This window comes from Chelonoidis abingdonii, chromosome 10, assembly GCF_003597395.2.
Source record: "Chelonoidis abingdonii isolate Lonesome George chromosome 10, CheloAbing_2.0, whole genome shotgun sequence".
Lineage (NCBI taxonomy): Eukaryota > Metazoa > Chordata > Testudines > Testudinidae > Chelonoidis > Chelonoidis abingdonii.
The window spans coordinates 72,977,051-72,998,648 of NC_133778.1; positions in this window are offsets into that span (position 1 = coordinate 72,977,051).

Consider the following 21,598-nt stretch of genomic DNA (forward strand, 5'->3'; position numbering starts at 1 on the left):
CTCTGTTTCACCTAGATCTCTTTACTACTCCACTTTGCCTACTTCTCCTTTTTTGCAGATCCCTACTTCTCCCACACCACACAACTCCACTTTTCCCATGCTACTCTCTACATGGGGAGCAGCTTCCTTTTTCTAAGCAGCCAGGGGTAGCCCAACGCCTTCCTTCCAATCCCTCCTCAGAACCCATTTCGCTTGGCTAGCTTTCCATTCCTGCTATCTGTTCTGCTCTCTCCCAGGGCCTGATTTTCCTAAAGGAAGTCCCATTATACCATTTAATATAATGTTTAAAAGCCTCAGTGCCATGATCTGGAATTCAACAAATAGAACAGCTACAGATCGCTAGACCTTAGCCCCGTGCATTAGGATCTCCCTGTAACATTGTTCTCTGATGTTCTCATTACATTTAGGTTCTGAACAACTTGGGACAAGGATCATGGGCAAAATCTTGGCCCCATTGAAGCTGATTGGAAGTTTGCCATGGACTTCAGTGAGGCCAGGGTTTCACCCTATATCTTCTTGCTTACGAATATGTTACCATTCACTCTGATTACTCTTAACCATATATAACAACAATGAGCAGGGAGCTAGAAAGAGAGCAAGCTACAGCAGAGAATCTCTTGGCAATGGCTGAGAAGGTGGACAATCACTGAGCTGAGCACATCAGAAGAAATGCAATACATGAATTGCACTAAACACAAAATGGAGAAAACCGATGGCTGGGACAGCCAGTGAGAGAAAAAAGCAAACTGCAGGCCTTTCCCAGTCCTATGCAATCACATCTGATCCAGCTCAGAGAGCATACAGATCCCACACTAGGACATTCGCCCAGCAATAGACTGATTGAGGCTATGCTTGAAATAAGTTTATCATGGCCAACACCGGTTTACTGAAGAATATGGTGATGTGTACTGAAAAAAATCCTGGCTTTGTATGGAAACAGAACAGCTCCAATATGCATCATAAACCTCATACACTTAAAGCTCAAATAGCAGGGTTTTGAAACCTGAGGATCTGAGTTCTAGCCCTGCTGTGATCATGAATGTTCTGAGCTGCTATGGTGTATAGCACAATGACAGCAACGAAGCCCTAGGCAGCCATGCATTTGTTACAATATTTGCCAGTGCCTAGAGCAGGGGTGGCCAGCCTGTGGCTCAGGAGCCACATGCGGCTCTTCGGAAGCTAATATCCAGCTCCTTGTATAGGCACCGACTCTGGGGCTGGAGCTACAGGAACCAACTTTCCAATGGGCCGGGGGATGCTCACTGCTCAACCCCTGACTCTGCCCTCACTCCACCTGTTCCTGCCCCCTCCCTTGAGCCTGCAGTGCCCTCGCTCCTCCCGCATCCTTCCCAGAGCCTCCGGCACACCACGAAACAGCTGATCAGGAGGTGCGGGGAGGCGCTGACCGGCCGGGCTGCCGGCGGGCAGGAGACACTGGGAGCGGAGCGCAGAAGCTGATGGGGGGCTGCTGACATATTACCGTGGCTCTTTGGCAGTGTACATTAGTAAATTCTGGCTCCTTCTCAGGCTCACATTGGCCACCCCTGGCCTACAGGCTTTCATTGCCAACTCAACATATATAAAGAAATCAATAATGTTTTTGTTCTTCTCAATAGCACCTCTATGTTCAGTACTGAATCAAAAGCCACATGATGGAAGTGCCCCCTGAGAATTAGGAACAAACATACCATCTAATCTTCCTCCTTGTGAAAATTCCTTTGAATTCTGCAATATCTAATTTAGTTTGATTGGTGATTTTTTCCTTCATCTGTGCTGGCCAGAAACAGTTTGCAGGTGTTCCATTTTTTAAAAGTGCTGATTTCTCAAGATTTTTCAGTGCAGTTCTTTCTCATGTATCTTGCTAACTTGTGATCACCTTCACTTGAAGGCTTCTCCAGTTAATATCTTACCAGGCATGCAAGCCCCCACTGTTTTGCATTTTGCACCTTTAATGCTATAACAGTCTATAACTAACAGGAGCTTAACCTTAAAACAGCATTTGGAAATACTGACAGTCTGAAACCCAGACCCAAGCAGAGCTGTAGCAGAGACATAACAGAGATAATTTTGCTGCTACCATTCTATCTAAGCAGGAAGAACAGCGGACAAGGGACAAAAACAGAATACTTATGTCTCAATATATTCAGCAGGACTTTTTAACCAACCCCCGCATCAGATAGGGCCATTGTTCATGCCATGGAAAATATATCAAGGGAGATAGGCAACAGCTTTGAATTTCTCCCCCAACATTCTTTATAAAACAGCAGCACTTAAGGCTCCAATCGAGATTTAGCTTCCATTGCACTAGGCACCGTACAAACACATAGGCTGAGATTTTTAAAGCCACTAAGAATTTAGGCATACAACATCCATAATTTTCATGGGAGTTGGGCATCTAAATCCTCTAGTCATCTTTGAGAATTCCAACTATATTAAGGCCTAGTCTACCCTTAAAAGTTAGGTCAACACAGCTATAGTGCTCAGGGGTGTGAAAAATCCACATCCCTGAGCGCCATAACTATGCCGACCTAACCTGCAGTGTTGATGCAGCTGGGTCAACAGAATAATGTTTCCATCAACCCAGCTACTTGGGGAGGTGGAGTTCCTACAATTATTGATGAACCCCTTCCCCTCGCTCTGAGAAGCATCTATACCAGGCATGACCAAACGGTGGTTCGAGAGCTCTTTTACAGTTAAAGTGCAGCTCGCAGAGCTCCCACTCCTCTGCCACTGACTAGACTTGGGGGGAGCTAAGGATCTCTGCCTTGCAGCGGGGTGGTGGGGTAAGGACTTCTGCTGAGCCGGAAGGGGGGTCTCAGGGCTTCAGCCCTGTAGGGTGTACCTGCCAGAGCTTAGCGGGTCAGTAAGTTTGGCCACCCCCTGGTCTACACTATGGCACTGCAGAGGCATAGTGACAGCAATGTAACTTTGCCACTGTGTAGACATGGAGACAGCCTCTGCTTAAGCATTCATTCTTAATAGACAAGCACTGGGAAATGTGACCAGAGAGGTAAAAGTGATGTATCCAAGGTTCCACAGCAGGGCGGAGTGACAGATAGACACTGAACTCAGGTCTGATGACTGCCAATCTGTGGCTTATCCACACTGTGTCCTCTGATGGGTTTAACTTAAAAGTCGATTTCTGAAGACTGCTCAAGAATTTAGTGAATAGAAGAGCTGCAAGTACAGTAGAACATCATCTTAAAATGACAGGTGACCTAAATACGATCACTACATCCCAATGGTGGGTACCTTTGAAATTCCTTAGAAAAATGTCCACTTGGAGAAAATTTATAAAAAGTACTTTTTTGGTTTATTTTATTATAGTTGTTTTCTGCTCCTTGAACACGCTTTATCCAAACTCTTTGGAGTGTCCTGTGAATGCCATCCTAAATGACAAAGTGGATGAGGTAATTGAACCAACTTCTGTTTGTGAGAGAGAGACAAGCCTTCAAGCTACACAGAGCTCATCTTCAGGTCTGGGAAAGGTACTATGAGGGCTTGTCTTCGTTACCGGGGTAAGTCAACCCAAGTTACGCTACTCGACATAGTTGACGTAGCTTAGATTGACTTACCCCAGTGTCTTCACTGCACTGCATCAATGGGAGATGCTTTCCGGTCAACTTACCTTATTCTTCTCGGGGAGCTGGAGTACTGGAGTCAACCGGAGAGCGCTCTGCCATCGATTTAGTGTGTCGTCACTAGATCCGCTAAATCAACACCTGCTGCATCGATTGCAGCAGCGTCAATCTCCCTAGTAGAGAAGACAAGCCCTGAATGTGAGAGCTAAATACAATAATGGATAGTTTAGCATAAGTAATTAGCACATATTCCAAAGGACCATTCAACGTGAAGTGACCCATTAATACCCCTGTTGTCATAGGAGAAAAATGGGGGTTAGTGGTTTACAGATTGTTGTAATAAGCCATAAATCCAGTGTCTTTTACCTTATCTACCTTGTCTCTCTAATATCCTGGGACCGACATGGCTACAACAACACCACATATCCTTGATGACATTCAGGGTCTGAAAAGACTCTGGACACACGTATGCTTCCCCTTGCTGTTACACAGAAAAGCTAGCGTGTTAAGGCTATTGGTCTTTCTCCAATTAAATCAGTTAGTTTGGTGTAGTTGCACTTACTAACATGAGCACTAGAGGATGATTCATGTTGCAGTCTCTTTCAGAGGTAGAGAAGAAAAGCACTGTACAATGTTCACTATGGGCTTGTTCCGCTTATCTCAGACCACAAATTTTGTTCCTTAACCTGTGACATAAAACCTTCTGTCTATTTGTATTTTGAGTCTTAGATATCTCACTGCAATCAAACTCATGGTTAGCAATAAGTCTGCCACCAAGTTAAATCTTTCATTGGGACATTGTAGCTAGTAAACTCAGCTGGTAAGCCAGAAGATGTTAATTCCTTCTTGAAGTCTCTGTGACAGGCCCAGTCCTGTGAACGTGGGGGCTAACCTGATCATTCTGTTAGATTTAAATTTAAGCAGCATTAGTGAGAGTAGAGGACTGGGAGTCATGTTCCTGGGTTCTAGTCCCAGTTGATTATGACTCACTGTGCAATCTTGGATGAGTCACATTCTCTCTGCAACCCACTCTTACATAGAATGGTCATAATAAGATATTGACATTTGCTGATGTGAATATCAGGATGTATTCATCCAGGTGATAAATATTGACAGAGAAAAAAATAAGCTTCAATATTCACCAGAGCAGGAAAGCAGTAAATACCATGCTATGTGAGAGTTAACTCACCCAAGTTAGAGTAATGGCTCCCAAAGAACACAATACTGCTAAAAGGGAGCACTGGTCTTTCCCCCTTCCAACCTCCCCAGAACTGAGGATAAAAGTTAAATTAAGCACAAGACAAAGATGGATATTTATCTGCAGGAACAGTACAGCTGTGCCTTTTTATTCTCATCTATGCTGGCTAGAAAGCAAAATCAGTTTTTGCTTTCCAGCCCTTAACTCATATTTCCTTCAATCCAGCAGGGACTGACTCCTCATGAAAAATATACTACTGACACCATTGTATGCTGCATTGTCTGGGACCATTACTGTACAGCTTAGAATGGACATTTTCAGGGATGCAGAGTTTGTAAACCTTTACAGCACAATTTATTTCCCCCTGCCGGTTTAGGTTTTTCCAAACGTTCCCAGCAGTGGAGCAGCTGCTAAAAGAGGGAAAATGGACTCTCCATCTCCTGAAAACTGAGGCAACAACTGGTAAAATCAGCATTCCTGTCTTCCAGCACAGAATGAAGGGCTCCCTCCCTTTATACTAGTGGGTTCTGAGTCTGGAGATGGAAGCGCTAAAAAGCTGATCAAGGAAAAACACAAATGGAGCTAAGAGTTCTTTGGTCAGCCTTTTCAAGGCGGGGACCAACCACTAGATGCCAGGAATGGGAAGGTGGAAATTGTCCAGTTATGGGCAGAGATTTATTCTAGGAGAGAAAACACTTGCAGTGCCCTGAATTTGTGTCATGCACATCACAGAGTACACACTCTGTGGAGGTATGTGACAATATCCTTTATATAACCTGAATGAAGTGGATGAGACCGATGGAGATGAGATAGACACACGACCTGGCTTCCACTTTAAAAGTTCGCTTTCCCAAAGCACCAGCTGTATGAGAATTTCAAGGCCTAGTCTATAATGCTGTTCCAGCTCTGCATCACATTAAGCTGAACTCCTTGTTTCAAGGTTCATTTTTAGCTCCTGCCTGCCACTCTACTGTTCTTTCACCCTCGACCACACGTTCTGCACATTCTATTGTAATGGTCCAAAAGGCAATCGCTTCCTATAGTTATACTATACTGTGTTCTTCTCCCACTGTTGACTCCGCATTTACTCCCATGTTTCCACTATTATAAAAGAAGGGCTTGTGGTTAAGATGCTGAAGTGGGACTCGGGAGATCTGGAGCCAGTTCTCACTCATACCTCTGTTTACATGCAAAAGTTGCACTGAAGTAACTTAAATCAGTTTTTACAACTACTGCAAGAGGCTGTGTGAGGTCTTATTTTGGTTTAAACCAGGCTTATTTTGATGTAGCTTAAACTCTTTTCCAGTTTATGTTAGCAGAACTGAAATAAATCTGATTAAACTGAAATAAGACTGTTCACATAGTCTTTTGCACTGATTTTTTAAGTCACACCTTCAGTTAAAGTGGTGCAACTTTCTCACAATGATAAACTCTGTGATTTTGAGAAAATCACTTCATTTCTCTCTGCCTCCGTTCCCCATCTTGAAAATGGGGCTAATATTACTTCCTTTCTCTTATCCTTTATCTACCTTATCTAGTCAGAATTTAAGCTCTTTTTCTGTCTAGGGGGCACAACTAGAGGACCTCTTGAGGTCGCTTCTCACCCTACGTTTCTATGATTCTGTGTGCAGGGGCCCTCACCTCAGCTGAGTCCTCTGTTGCCTTTGTTAATACAAATAAATTATCGCTACCACTGCCACTCTGAACTCTTTCCCTGACTTGATTCTGCTACTTCTTCTCCACCTCCTCCTTCAAACACACTCCTTCAAAAGCACCTATAATCCCTACCATAGCTCTGCTCTCAAAAAAGAGTTGACAAAATACACCAGAGGAGAGAGAAGATAAAATACAAACCCAAAACAAAAACTGTGTAACTAAAGCTCCATGCTGGATTTTACTACTCAATCACTTTGCTTTTGGTTACATCCCATTCCCCATACTTCATCTGCATGTTGACTATTTAGACTGTAAGATCTTTGGAAGGGGGTGTAGGTGAAAACCTGATTCCACTGAAGCCAGTGGGAGTTCTGCAATTGACTTCAATAGGGCCGGGATTTTCACTCTTTGTCTTTATGCTTGTCAATAAAGCATTTAAGGCACCTTTAGCACTGTTAATTGACTAAAATTGGGATTAGGTCAACATTTTTTCAAATTTCAAATTTTGACAAATTTTTGTAATTCAGAAAAAGGAAATTGAGAAAAAAATTGATAACATTTTAGTAATTTGATCCCCCCCAACCTGATAAATTTTTGAGTATTTAATTGTGCAACCTTAATATTCTGCTAATTCATTTTTTTCCCTATGGAATTACCAGGTTATTTTTAAAAAGGGAAAAAGATGGAATAAAGTAAAAAGTAGTTTCACTCTCCAGGACTGTCACATTGTACACTTTTGCAAAAAAGCACATGTCAATTCCTGAATCTGAAGCAATCTCGCCAAACACTGCTCGCCTGATTTCTCCTACACATCATAGGAAATCTGCCAGATAGAATCCCACTCCTGCTAACCTTAGGAGCTACACAGCTAAGGAAGGTATTTATTATCTGTATTACACCACTACCAGAAGTTTGAACCAATATCGAAGCCTCACTGTAATATGTGTAGGGTTGCCAACTTTCTCATTGCTGAAAACTGAACACCCTTGCCCTGCCCCCATCCTGCCCATTCACCAAGGCCCCACCTCCCACTCAGTCCTATCCGGCCTCCCTCTGTTGCTTGCTCTTCACCTGCCCCTCTCAGGCTCCCCCCTCTTCCAGGACTCCCCTGCTGCCTGCAGAGCCAGGATGGGAGTTGCTGACGCAGAGCCTGCCCACCTGCCCAATCAGGGCACAGCAGGGATCAGTCCCCAGCGCAGGGGGCTGGAGGAGGGAGGGGTTGGTCCCCATAGCGAGGGGCCAGGGCAATCAGGGCACAGTGGGGAGTCAGTACCCAGAGCAAGGGGCCAGGGCAGGGGGGATTGGTCCCCATAGTGAGGGAGTAGGGCCGGGGCAATCAGGGTACACTGGAGGCCAGTCCCCAGAGCAAGGGGCCAGGGCGGGGAGGGGTCAGGCTGTTCCAAGGCCCAGAAGCTGCTCCTTTCCCAGGGTATCCCGGACTGAGCCCTGTGAACGGAGCCCATCGACTGCACGGTTTGGTCCTTGCACCGCACAATAGCTGCCGCCATGGTGATGGGCCTAGGAGCCTAACCCAGCGCACTGGAGGTGCCTGTAACTGGCCTGGCCCTGAGCGCATCCCTGTGGCATGTCAGTGAGAAGGCAGCTTGCAGACCCCTCGCCCCTGGGCCCAGAGCCTTGTCACTTCACCTGGGTGGCCAATATTGAAGAGAAAAACAAAACCTCACAGAAGGGAGTTCTTAACTCCTAGACTGCTGGCATTCTATCAGCTGCGTAGTGACTACTGGGCTGGGGCTAGCCTTAGGATGGAGAGGAGAAGGAGGGAAGGGCCTGACAGAGAGACAGCTCATTCACACACACAGGCAGAATAGTATATTACACACACACACACGATTTTTGGCGCAGTTGTGTGTGCAAAAAGGCACACTCACAATTATGGCAGTTGTATGTTCAGATAATTAACATGCATGCTTGATCATGATAATTGCAACTGAGATCATTGCAGATGCTTTTTGTATTATTATTATTATTTTGCATATGCAGTTCTGCACTTGGCACTTGAAAGAGCAGACCCATTGTGTGCGAGAGTAGGTGGAGAGTGTGTGCGCGCGTTCTGTCCTGCAAGTAGAAAGCCACCATCCTTGCTGTTTAGCTCTGAGCATTGCTAAATCGTTCAGCAGACTGAGCAATGCAAGCACAGGGCTGACTACTACCTGGAGCTCACAACTGCAGTCAACTGCAACCAGGAATGCTCAGTTCTTCTAGGAGGGATAGCTCAGTGGTTTGAGCATTGGCTTATTAAACTCAGGGTTGAAAATTCAATACTTGAGTGGGCCATTTGGGGCAAAAATCTGTCTGGGGATTGGTCCTGCTTTAAGCAGATGGTTGGACTAGATGACTGAGGTCCCTTCCAATCCTAATAAATTTAAATTGGTATTGTATTGTTTAACACTGCAATTAATCACAATTAATTTTTTTAGTTAATCATGTGTGTTAACTGAGATTAATCAACAGCCTTATTCTGAGGTTCTACTCTAGTAGTATCCCCATTTTACTGATGGAGAACCAAGACACAAAGAAATTAAGTGTCTTGCCCATCATCATGCAGGAAATCTATGTAAGAGCAGGTACTTGAACCGAGATCTCCGAGGCCCAGTCCTTCTGAAAGCATGCTCCACACTTCATCCCTCTCAAATTTTGGAAGGCACTTTAGGTTCTTAAACCTTGGGTTGAGGGTTGTAGCTATCTTTAGAAAGCTAGACCACACAAGACCAGCCTTACCCTCAAGATACCAGGCAAGTGTTAATTATTAAGTACTAAACATTATTGGGAATATTGGAGGGGCACATGCAATATTCCCTCCCCAAATGGAGTTTGAGAGTAACTTTCCATTCTTGTGCAATTTGTAACCCCCTGTGTGAGCCTTAAGTAAACATTAGTGGATTTCTTTATCATTGCTGTGGTTTCTGTAAGTCTCCAATTCAGGAGCTTTATCAGGCTCTGGTGTTTGCCAGCAGAAACGCTGTCAATTCTCTCATCAGTTAAATGAGGTTTGCTGTGAGGGTGGTTGGGTAGGGGGGTAGCAGTCTTCATATCTTCAAACTTCCTTCATTTTGCTCTCCTGTAGCTCCTTCAACCAAAGATCTGAAAGCGAGTGAATGAATTATACCTGCCGACACCTCTGGGAGATAAGTATATCTGATTATTCCCCTTTTAGAGATGGAAAAACTAAGGCACAGTAAGGGTTAAATGTTCAGTGTCCAAGTCCTGTTTCTTAGCCATTTCTACCACCTGATGACAGTTTTTGAAGTGTAATGTGTCAAACTCCTATCTTGGAGCTACACATACAACCATCCTCCCTAATCTGTCTTCCCCAAACACCTCAAATTGATGCCAGTTTTCCTCATTCCTTCAGAAACAAGAACAGCCGTATGCCATCAGAACAGACCCTCTAGCCTGGAATCCTATCTCCAACAGTGGCCTGTAGCAGATTCTTTAGAGGAAGGTATAAAACAAAACAGCAATAACCAATTATACAATAACATGCCTATGGGGAGAGGCTGCTCAAACACATATTCCCCTAATTTTACAAACAAAAGCTTTCATCCCATCTGAGTATTTCTTTTCCATGATACTTTGGGTTTTCACTATATTGGAAATAATCATCATGAATTGTACTGCCTTTATCATACTCCTACTACCATCAGATTATCCACTATCAAGATAGTCCCTTTCCCTCTTTCTAGACAGTCAAAACATGTAGTTTCTCTCATATTAGGCTTGGTTCTCATTACACGGTGACAGACAGGAGTAATTCCAGTGGAATCAGAACCTGTGGAAGACAAGTGTAAATGGGATTAGAATCAGGCCCTTTCTCTTTTAGCTCCTGCATAGTCTTCTTTCCCCTGCACAAGCCCCAGTGCTTCAGGTTCATGCAGAATGGCTGTAATATTTCTGCATTATCCTGAGTGATGTAGCAAAACGGAATTACAGAGTCCAGGGAAGCTAAGTAACACTGTTGAAGCAGTGGGTGGTCTAATGGCTTGAACAGCTCCTGCGCACTTCTGTTCTGGTGGGAGTCTACCAGACCTCCACTTCGCACCCTAGGTTATTTAACTGCTTTCTGCAACACTGGCCTTTTTGTCTGGGACATCTTGGCACCAGCAGTGCATAGATATACCTGATTTCTTTCAGATGGTCTACAAATAAACTTGGTCTTTATGAGTTTGTCATCAGTATCCACCAGGTTTCCTCCACTTTGTTTTAGACTTGAGCTTTATGCAGAAATATATTGAAGTCTGCAGGAGAACTTTATCAAAGGCAGCTACTCCACCTCTACAGGCTTTTGCCCAATGTAAAACTAACTTGTGCTTCTCTCAAAGACCGACTTTTACAGTAAAGGAGCCATTTTCCATATCACATCTGGTCCAGGCTAATGAGAGAAAAGAAGCACCAGTAAACAACTATGTGATTGATTTATTTGAAGGCTTCAAGGCAGATGAAATGGGTGAATGAGAAAATTATATATGATAATATATAATACAACACATTTATTCCTCTTAGGTCCCTAGAACCATTGTATCTGAACAGCTTTAAGTGCAGTCTTAACTGTATTTAAAAACACTCTGCGGGTTAGAGGAGTACTACTATCCTCATTTTACAGATGGGGAACTGACGCAGAAAGAAACTAAGTGACTTGACCAAGGTCACACAGGAAATCTGTGGCAAAGCAGAAACTGACCCCAGGTCTCCTAAATCCCAGGTGAGTGCCCTAACCACTGAGCTATCCTTCCTGTGTTAGATACCCATATGCATTAAGATGACTAATATCTCTTGGACTGTCTAGTACTATGTGGATTTTTTTTTTCTGCTACCCCTTGGCAAACACTAGTAGGGACCAATTCAGACCCAGTGTAAACAGACATAACTCTGTTGGAGATGACAGAGTTGCATTCATTTACACCAATGCTGAAGTTAGGCCTGGATCTGCTGTTGGAACAGTAGATTTTGTGGCATTAGCTACCTACAGTATCTAATCTATAAATGTCTAAAGCACCTGGTCACCGTGATATCTTGGCACTAACAATGGTATATCAAAACACTAGCTCCAAAGTCCTAGCTCCAGTTTCTCTTCTTTTACGCACACATGAAAAATCCTCAGTGATTCAGCTATTTTCCACAAACCAACCTTTCATCTGCTATACGCTGGCATCAGTGTGTCAAAGTGAGCCTACAAATACTGAAGACAAGAGGTTGGATTCACCAACTTGCCAGTGGACCAAGGATCATGAACTAGAAGTAGAAAGTCCCTCAGGAACAGAGCCACAACAGTGCAAGCCACCCACTCAGAGGAACCAGTGATGACAGGCATAGCTCCTAGAGAAATTCAGCCCCTCTCCCACTGTGACCCTATAGACCTTCAGCCAGAAGTCTCCACGGTCAGACCCCTCATGGGAGCTCAGCAACCACACCACAGGTACAGGCCCCCACCCTTAGGTGTGGGGCGGTATGTACAATTTTGTCAAAACAGAAATGGGAAACCTTTGAAAGGACAGGTCAGTTCTATCACAGGGCTTGATCCTGCTCCCACTGAAGTCAACGTGAGCTACTGACTACTCAGCACTTTTGAAAATCAGCCCAATTATTTAGGTGGCTAAATATGCACTTGGGGTCCTTATCTTGTGCTGTCTTTTTTAAAATCTTGGCCTGTATGAATAGAACAGCGTTTCTCAAACTGGGGTCACTGCTTGTGTAGGGAAAGCCTCTGGTGGGCTGGGCCAATTTGTTTACTTGCCCCAGCCGCAGATCCGGCCGATCGCGGCTCCACTGGCCACGGTTCACCGGTGCAGGCCAGTGGGAGCCGCTGGAAGCTAGACCTGCAGACGGGGCAGGTAAGCAATCCAGCCTGGCCCGCCAGGGGCTTTCCCTACACAAGCGGTCACCCCAGTTTGAGAAACACTGGAATAGAGTGATGCAGTAAACAGGGAAGCTTTTAGAATGCTGATTTGAGGTTTCCCCTGGTTGATTTTCAAGCTCCAGCTTAACCTAACTATACGGGACTCTGCTGAGAAATAGAATTGAGAGTGACTGTGGAGTGGGATTTCTGACCTCATGTCCAGATACCCACAAAACCTTTGCAGCATTTAAAATTAGATGGTGTAAAATCCCCATCACACACCCATGTCTCACTCAGAAACAAAACGCCAAACATCACATTTGCCTAAAGGTCATTGCCCAGATAAAGCAATTACAAGGGTTTTAATTATTAATCTTTCAAGATCAAAAATTCCCTTCAGCACAGCACAGTGGGTTGCACTGAAGGTGTTCAGGGGGAACTTTATCAGAGGCCAGTGAGCTGAATTTTGTAAGCATAGTAATACAGGCTCATTTCCACTCCCATTGAAATCAATGGCAAAAGTCCGAGCCTCCTTCAAAGATCAGACCTTGCTAAGTTTACTCCTGTGAGTCAGCCCCATAACTAAGGAAGGCAGGATTCAGCCTGTAAAGAGCTGCCAATGCCTAACAGTGCTGAAAAGCCTCTGAAATAATTCTGCTGATACAATGCATTGTATGTTTTCAGGGATGTGAGTGGATTTCTTGATTTAAGACTAGGGATATTTGCATAAAAACAGCATCTATCTTACTTAAGAGTTCACCTGTTCCTGCACCTGCTCATGATTATGCCTCATCTGAGATCATATTATAGAGAGGAAGTATGATCCAGTGGTTAGAGTGTTAGCCTGGGACTTGGGAGATCTGGATACAATTCCCTGCTCTGCCACAGACTCCCTGTGTGACCTTGGGCAAGTCATTTAGCCTCTCTGTGCCTCAGTTCCCCTTCTGTAAAACAGGGATACCCGCACTTTTCTACCTCACATGGGTGTTGTGAGAATAATTACATTATAGATTGTGTGGTGCTCAGATACCACACTAATGAGAACCACATAAAGCAACAAAAATAGAGCACAATTCCCTGCCTGTGATATGGAATCTAGAGTGGCCCAAGACCTGACAAATAATCTAATTCCTTTCCCTCCCTGTGGAAGATTTTTTGTTCGCTACTGCAGTCACTAACATTTTGACCTGCCAAGCAATGGGTATCCCTCCACATTCCTTGAAGACAGAGCAGAGTAAATAATTCACAAAATTATTTACCTGAGGAATTCTACCTCCTTTTCTGCTCACGGACAGATTGCGATTCCTCTTCATTAGTCGTATTTATTTGACAAATTCCTACAATCTGATCACAAATGTTTTGCTGCAAGTATTTAAAATGTTGGTTTTGTACATCCCCTGGAATGGATTCTGTTGCCTTAACCAGGTGAGCCCACAGGCACTCCTGACATGAGGACCCTCAAATGGAAATTTTAAATTCATTAGATAAACCGTTCATTGCAAATTGCTGAGCTTCAACGCAGAATGCTGGTACAGAGATGGCACTCATCAATCACCACCCGATAGGCCGGATCTAGATTCCCTTCAGTCATAGAAGCAGGGGACATATTCTGACCCAAGGAACTCAGAATCATAGAATTCAGAGATGGAAAAGACCTAGAGGGCCATTTAAGTCCATTATCCTCACAGGGCAGTGTTGTACACATTCCTGTTTCAGCCAAATACCCCTAGTTAAAATAACAGAGAAAGAGAAATACAGATGATGATCCATCCGCACTGCAGAACAGAGAGTGAGAGAGACTTTCAGCATTGTCTATGAAACTCTGTTGAGTCTTTCCAGAAATGTACTCTCCCTTCCTGCTATGTACCCTACTCTAATTCCAGTTTAAAAGCTTTTTGATTCAGAGGAAAATGGATAACAGGATTTAGAAACAGATACAAATAGTAAAATTAGGGCTTTGTACAGTCCCATAGATACACTGAATGGGATTGTCCAAACACAGGCTCTACTAATCCACCAAGAAAATGCTCTTAAAACCTGTTCAGAGTCAGGCTTAAACTCATAAAATCCAGGAAATTCAGGGATAAGCCTGGATATCTGGACTGATGTTCTATCCTCAGTTCACCTTAGTGGGCCAATGCTGATTAATTCATTCATTAATTCTCTGTTATGCCTGCACTGAAATATCAACAATCAGATTTTATAGGAAGAGGAGAGATTATTTTTCTTTTCTAGTTGGGATAGGGTCACTCAGTCTCATTAGCCCCTTTTCCTGGTAATGGTTTAGCACCCTATACAGTAGTTCCTTTCAGATCTCTAAATCTAGCAAGCAACCGCCTTGTTAGTGTTTGGATAAGAGATCTCTAGGGAAACTCCAAGCTATTTCAGGAAGTGAGGCTGGTTATCAATAGGTGGCAGCCTGTCCCCTGCATCAGTATTGAACTAATGTCCCAGTGTAAAACAACCATCACCTTGTGCTTCTAGGACTTCCAGAGCCAAGAGCATGAGACTAAGGCCCATGTTCCTAAAGGTATTTAGACACCAGATTTCCATCAATTTCCATGGAGGTTAGGCACCTAAATACCTTTAAAAATCTGACCCTAGATCCCCTAGTTAGAAGCTGCAGATCAGGCACACGAAACTCATATAGAGCCGTGAGTTGGACCAGCCTGGTGTTATTAGAGGGCACTGTGCGACTAGAATTGCCATCTTTTGGATGAAACATTAACCCGTTGCTATCTAATTTGGGTACTTATACAACTCCTGCCCCCATTACCATAGTATTTGAGTGGCTCACAACCTGTAATGTATTTATGTTCAACACCGCCCCTGGAGGTTACCATTATCCCTGTTTCACAGATGGTACAAATTGGCACAGAGAAACTATGTGACGAGCCATAGTCTCACAGGAAGTCTTTGACAAAACAAGGAATTGAGTCCAGGTCTCCAAAGTCTCAGGCTACTGTCCTAACGACTGGACCATCCGTCTTATCTTCTGGTAATTGAAGTTCCTAGGGTACTTTACAAGCAGCACAGCCTAGCAACTCCAGCATCTTGGCCAAATTCCCATTTGGGTGCGTACATTCTACCTGGTGGCGGTTTCAAATGGGTATAGTGGCTCTTACTTCTAGTTCTAAACTATTTTGAGCACAGCTGTTTCATCCCGGTGATGACTGCACTTCAGTGAGGGAAGGGACCTGATGGGCAAAATAAAGTAGATCCCAGCAACATTAGAAACCCCATCTCCATCTCTAAACCACCAAGACAACTGCATTCCTCTGAGAGACACAAAACCCAGATTGCAGAGACACAAATGCAGATCACAAAGCCCAGGACAAAGCAGACCAGAGCTAAGCACAAAGCATTCTCAGTCAAGAGGATCTGCCTGTGGAATGACCTTCCAGCAGAGATTAGATCAATCCACAGTCTGACCATGCTTAGAAACCTGCAGAACCTTCCTATTTGATAAAGTTTTTCCACCATAACCAAGGTGATACTCACAGCATCAACCATTCCCTTCTCTTCACCTCCAGAATAAACAAAACAAAAAACCCAACAGCAAATGCAGCCCAAGCAGAGCTTTCTATAACCTGAGAAGGGAGAGGCGCCAAAGAGCTTTCTACTGCCAACCTACAGTGATGAGCAGCAGTACAAAACCTCAAGAAAGATAAGACTCATACTGCTTATATCCAGATTAATCACTGGTAAAATGGGCACAATTCTACTGAAATCAGTAGAGTTGCACCAGCATACACCAGCAGTGAATAGAGCCCATAGCTCTTAAACTGCGTAAAGCACTTCAGAAAGAAAGGTGCTATATTTAGGATCCATAGTATTGCTGTGTAGATATTTTCATAATCCCTAATTATGCGTGTGGGGGTGGGGAATTGCAAGCTCTGTAGTATTAAGTGGATTGGATACATATAAATTAGATAATGTTTCAACATGTAGACTCTTGACACTAGAGGCTTTATCAGCTCTTTCTACCTTCATGATCTGTTTTGCTTTGATTTTAAAGCCGTTTCTGTCAATCATGGCAAGATTTACTCAGAGCACCTATGGCCACTGTACACACTAGCGTAAAATGTACAAGTAACCCACTTGTGTTCAAATCATCCTTATACTACCAGAAAGAGAACTTTACGTTGTTTTTATTATTGTTATATAACAATCAACGCATTCTAGGTGCTTACTGATCAGACAAAAGCAACTGATCAGACAAGGTCCCTGCCTAAAATGTTTATAGACTAAAGCCTTCTCACCACAAGGCCTCCATGGGTTCATGTCCGCAGGTGGGAAAGGGTACAGATGGGGACTTCCTTCCCCAAACTCCCATGGCACAGGTTACTGCTCTTGCATTTTCTCTCTCTCTCTGCAGAATGGAAGACCCCTGGACCAAAGGCACCAGCTCCTGCAGAAGTGGGATTAGGCAGAAGTGCTGAGCCATGGGTCCTTTGAATAGATGCCGGTTCTTTTCTGTAGATCACCAAGATGCACAAGTATCTTAGAAGATCTGTGGATTTATGGAAGATGTTCCTTAAGGTGCCAGTGGCTGGATGTATCAGGCTCTAAAACAAACTAGAGTTGGCTAATGACAAACAAAAGTGGAGGGATTGCCTTTGGGAGAATATTTCATTTTTCATCAAAAATCCCATAGTCACCAAAGTTAGAAAAAATATTCAACCAATTTTCTTAATAACTCATCTTTAAAAACCATGCAACTCTAGGATTTGCATTTTATTTCTTTGTGTTCCTGAAGTGATTAGTCCATATTACTATCCATTGCCTATCCATATTACATATCCATTACATATGACTGATGTAAGTTCTACACAAGGTGCTGCCTTTCTTAGACATATGTATAAATTTGCTCTTCTGCAGTGTCATCTTTTCCCTCTAATGAATGTCACCTTTATAGCACTTTATATCACATTTTGCTGCAATATGGTATTGGACAATCCTCCTCAAAATCAGAAAATAAAACCTAGGGGCAAACATAACAGGGACCAGGCCTACTTACCAGCTGGAAGGAAGCAAGGAATGTGCAGCCAGCAGCAGTTAATTACAAAATGGCCATTTTAGGGCTGCAGCTGCCTCATCCTGCCAGATTTAAAAAGCCTATCCCTCAAAAAGGCATGCTGGGAAAAAGAGGGAATCCCTGCAGTAAGAAGAGGCAGTGGGGACCGGACAGTTGCTAAGAAAAGTTTTGCATCAGTGTATCTTACTGTGGCATTACAGTATTATAAGCATTTATAAAGCCTGCCTGTGAAGCACATATGGGTCATAGATGTATTTTTATATTACATTGTTTCAGTTGGGGCTGGATTGTGCAAGGTGTGAAGCAACCTGAACTTCTGCGAGGTCCTCAGCGCGTTTCAGGAGTAAACGCTTAATTGGGAGACGCAGTATGCTCCAGACCCCATGGAACGGGACTGAAACTTTGAAGCTCTGGGGTGTTGTCCCAGATCTTCTGCTAGCCCATGTGATCCAAAGGAAGTCACATCGCTTCTCTGTGCACCCGTTTCCCTTTCTACCTGTTGTCTGTGTTTATGTATTTAGACTGTAAAGATTTCAGGGCAGTGATGGTCTCTTACCATGTGTATGTGCAGTGCCTAGCACAATGGGGCCCTGATCTCCGTTGGACCTTGTTGGCACTACCATGATACAAATACTTCATAAAAACAGCAGTGCCCTAATCCTGCATGGATAGACCCCTGTACCCCTACTGAGCTCATTCCAGGAGTCAACCCTACAACGACAAAGCACACACGCCTACCACCAGTCATTAGGGCCCAGACCATGAAAAGTATTTAGTTGCCTAACTCCCATTGTACAGCCCACACTGGGGCCCGTGGCACTGCATCTTTACTGTTATATTTAGCTGTGCCAGCTAGATTAAAGCTAGCACAGCTATGCTTACTAGAGCTGCTATTGCAACTCCAATTCCAGTGGAGATTTAGCTATGGTCTATGAATTGGATCAATGTTTTGCCTTTAGATTTTGGGTGGTGGAGGAAATGTAGACAACAAAACACAGGATTTTGATGGCACCACAGAGTTCTCAGCCACTGCTGCTTGTGTTTGCCATAACACCGTAGAACTTGAGCTCATCACTTTGCAAAGGAAAGCTCAGTGACAACTGGGTACATTCAAAGAGGGTCCTTGCTGGATAGAAGTGGCGAAACCAGAATAAAATAAGAAATATGTAAGACTGCATCTGACGAAGTGGGTATTCACCCATGAAAGCTCATGCTCCAAAACGTCTGTTAGTCTATAAGGTGCCACAGGATTCTCTGCTGCTTTTATGTAAGACTGAGCCTGCAAGCCCTCTGCGCACACACCTTCTACTGAAGACAACAGGAGTTCTGTGCATGTGATCAGGCTTTAGATTTGATACTGAAAAAAAACCAGGCTACAGCTCATGTTTCACAAAGATTTTAAAATATGGCATGTTACACAGAGTGGTTATGTGAGTCCAAGTAATCACACCAATAATGTAAATTGATATAATCGTGGTAATTATTGACATACACAACAGTTTACTAAAAGTTATTCCAAAAGCTACACCAGAAGACCATGATAGAGCCTAATTCGGTTTTCACCTATGCTGGCACAACTCAGGAATAACTCCACTGAAATCAATGGAGTTACACTGATGTAAAAGTGGTTGCTACAATTGTGAGAGACCAGGGAAATCCATCATTTGAATAGAGATCTTGACCACTCAAGATAATTAAAGATCCTGTGGTACTTTGCACAAGAGGCGGGTGCTATTTCCTCGCCAAACACCATGGCATGTAAGTAAATTGCTCCTGTATAATCAACCTTCACTTCTTAGTTCTAAACTGATGTGTAATGTTGTTGTACTCTGTTAAGAAGTTACTGATTCCAATCCGAAAGGTGGATGCATTTTAATGATGGACAGAGTATATATAGAGAGAGAGAATGAGAATCTGTGCTTACTTGCACTAGAGTGGAGTTCTAGATGTTCAACTTGAGAGTGGATTTACTCCAAGCTGACATCAACATTATTGAGACCAGTAACAGGTCTCAGAGAAAAATCTTTTGCTCTGTGAAAGAATCTTGAAATGTTTTGTAAAGTGCTTCACAATCTTTTGAGCAGAAAGTCATTGTCCAAATGTAAGTTATTGTTAAGAATAATAAATTCATCAAGCATAAAGGCTAGGAGTTTCAAAGGACCATAGGGGAGTTGGGCACCTTACTCGCTTTGGCATTTTTGCAAAATCCAAGCCTAAATTCTCAGTACTTAGGCACAACTACGCATTTTTTTTACTAATATTATAGATCTGTAGCCAGTTGTGGCAAAATATATGAAGTTTAACTCTTGCTTTTCATGATCTGTCTGTACTGATTTTCATCTTCATGTTATTGCTGTGTGAACAGACCATGCAGCAAATACATTGTTAATTTCCATTGCTGACTTCTCCTGTCTCACAAGCGACAAAGGGAAGAGCCTTGGATGATTTCTGAGCAGTTATCTATTACCAGTGGACATACACAGTGTGCAAAGTCGATGCACTGTGTGTACTGATGCACCATACAGTGACGTGCCTTTCACAGAATGTTCATTAACACCCGTGGGACTTCCATGTAGGGAACTTAGTTTATACTTCTGTTAGAATATTTTCAATGATGACGAAGCATGGCTTTCCAGCTCCAGAACCTCACTGCAACAGTAGGACTGAATACTACTACTTAGCATTTACTGGGCCTAAGCCAAAGCCCACTGAAGTCAATGTGAAAGGCTCCCATGGATTTCAGTGGGCTTTGGATCTGGCCCACTGTGCACTTTTGCAAACATTAACTAATTTTCACAACCCCTGCTGTGACCTGCGACCTTTGCAACACCTGCAGGTAAGTGCTATTCCCATGTTATAGCGAGGGCAATCTGAAGCAAAAAGGTGAAGACCAACATTTCCAAAAGTGGCCTCTCATTTTGGGTACCTCTTTTTCTGGGTGGTCAACTTGAGACACCTGGGGCCTGCTGTTGAGCGGCACTGAGCCCCTACAACTCCAGCACCTCTGAAAATTAAGCCCATAGTGCCTCCAATTGGCACTCGAAATCAGAGCCCACTTTTGAAAATGTGGATCTAAGTGATCCTTGTGCTGGGTCATTGTCAGAGACAGGATTAGATCTCTGATTTATTAGGCCCCAGCTTTGTGCTAAGACCAATAACTCATTCCACACCTAAGAGCAAAAGAAAGACATTGAGTAAAATGTTAAAAAGTGCTTACTTACATGACTTGGGAACCCAAATCTTATTTTCAAAAGTGACCTAGGCCGAGATCCTTTAAGGTACAGAGGTGCTTAACTCCCACTGATTTCAATTTAGATGCCTAAATAGCTTTGAGGATCTGGGCCCAAGTCATTTTTGTATGCCTTAATTTGTAGAACCTGCTTGCTTAACAACTGACTTTTGAGCCTCCCTTAAATGGTGCTTGAAGACAGATTTCATGGCATTCAATTAAACACATGAACTGAAAATACTTCTCTGACAACTGGTCAGGTGCCTGTAAAGCTGGAAAAGCATAATATATGATTTTCAGGCCAGGATTGGGGCCTGACACCATACTTTGCTGCGGTGAGCAATGTTAATACAGTCTAGGGTTGCCAAACCTCCAGGATTGTCCTGGAGTCTCCAGGAATTAAAGGTTAACCTTTAATTCAAGATTATGTCATATGAGGAAACCTCCAGGAATACGTCCAACCAAAATTGGCAGCCCTTATACTAGTCTCATGCTCCATTTTACCCACCCTCCTCACCCTTAATCCTGAGTTGTAAACTATATGTAACCAAGCTCCCCAGGAGGTGACATGCATAAAACCTCATCCAGTTTTCAATCTTTTTATTTACTTAATCTGTACACAAATGCAAAATACTTCAACAGCAAACCTAAGTGAAACTTGTTTGGTTTTAAATTACTATGGAACAGAACCTAAAAGGAACTTTATTAAATAAACATAAAAAATGGATTTGAAGGATGTACATATTGTAATGTATTCTACAACAGTTGTTTTTCACTATACGTTCCATGTGCGTATGGTATAGAAAAGACATTGACTAGAACAAACAGAATCCATTTTGTACCCTGAAAGAATCGGTAGGCCGTGTGAGGGATTGCTCAGTACAACTACATGATATATGATGGCTTTGCCATCTCATAAAAATTATAACTAATATGTTGGCCTCTTTGGTTCCAAAATTTATGTATAATACATTTAAATGTATTCATTTTTGCTGCTATAAAAATAACTTTGTTTTTCAAATGGCAGGTTTGTTTGTTTTTT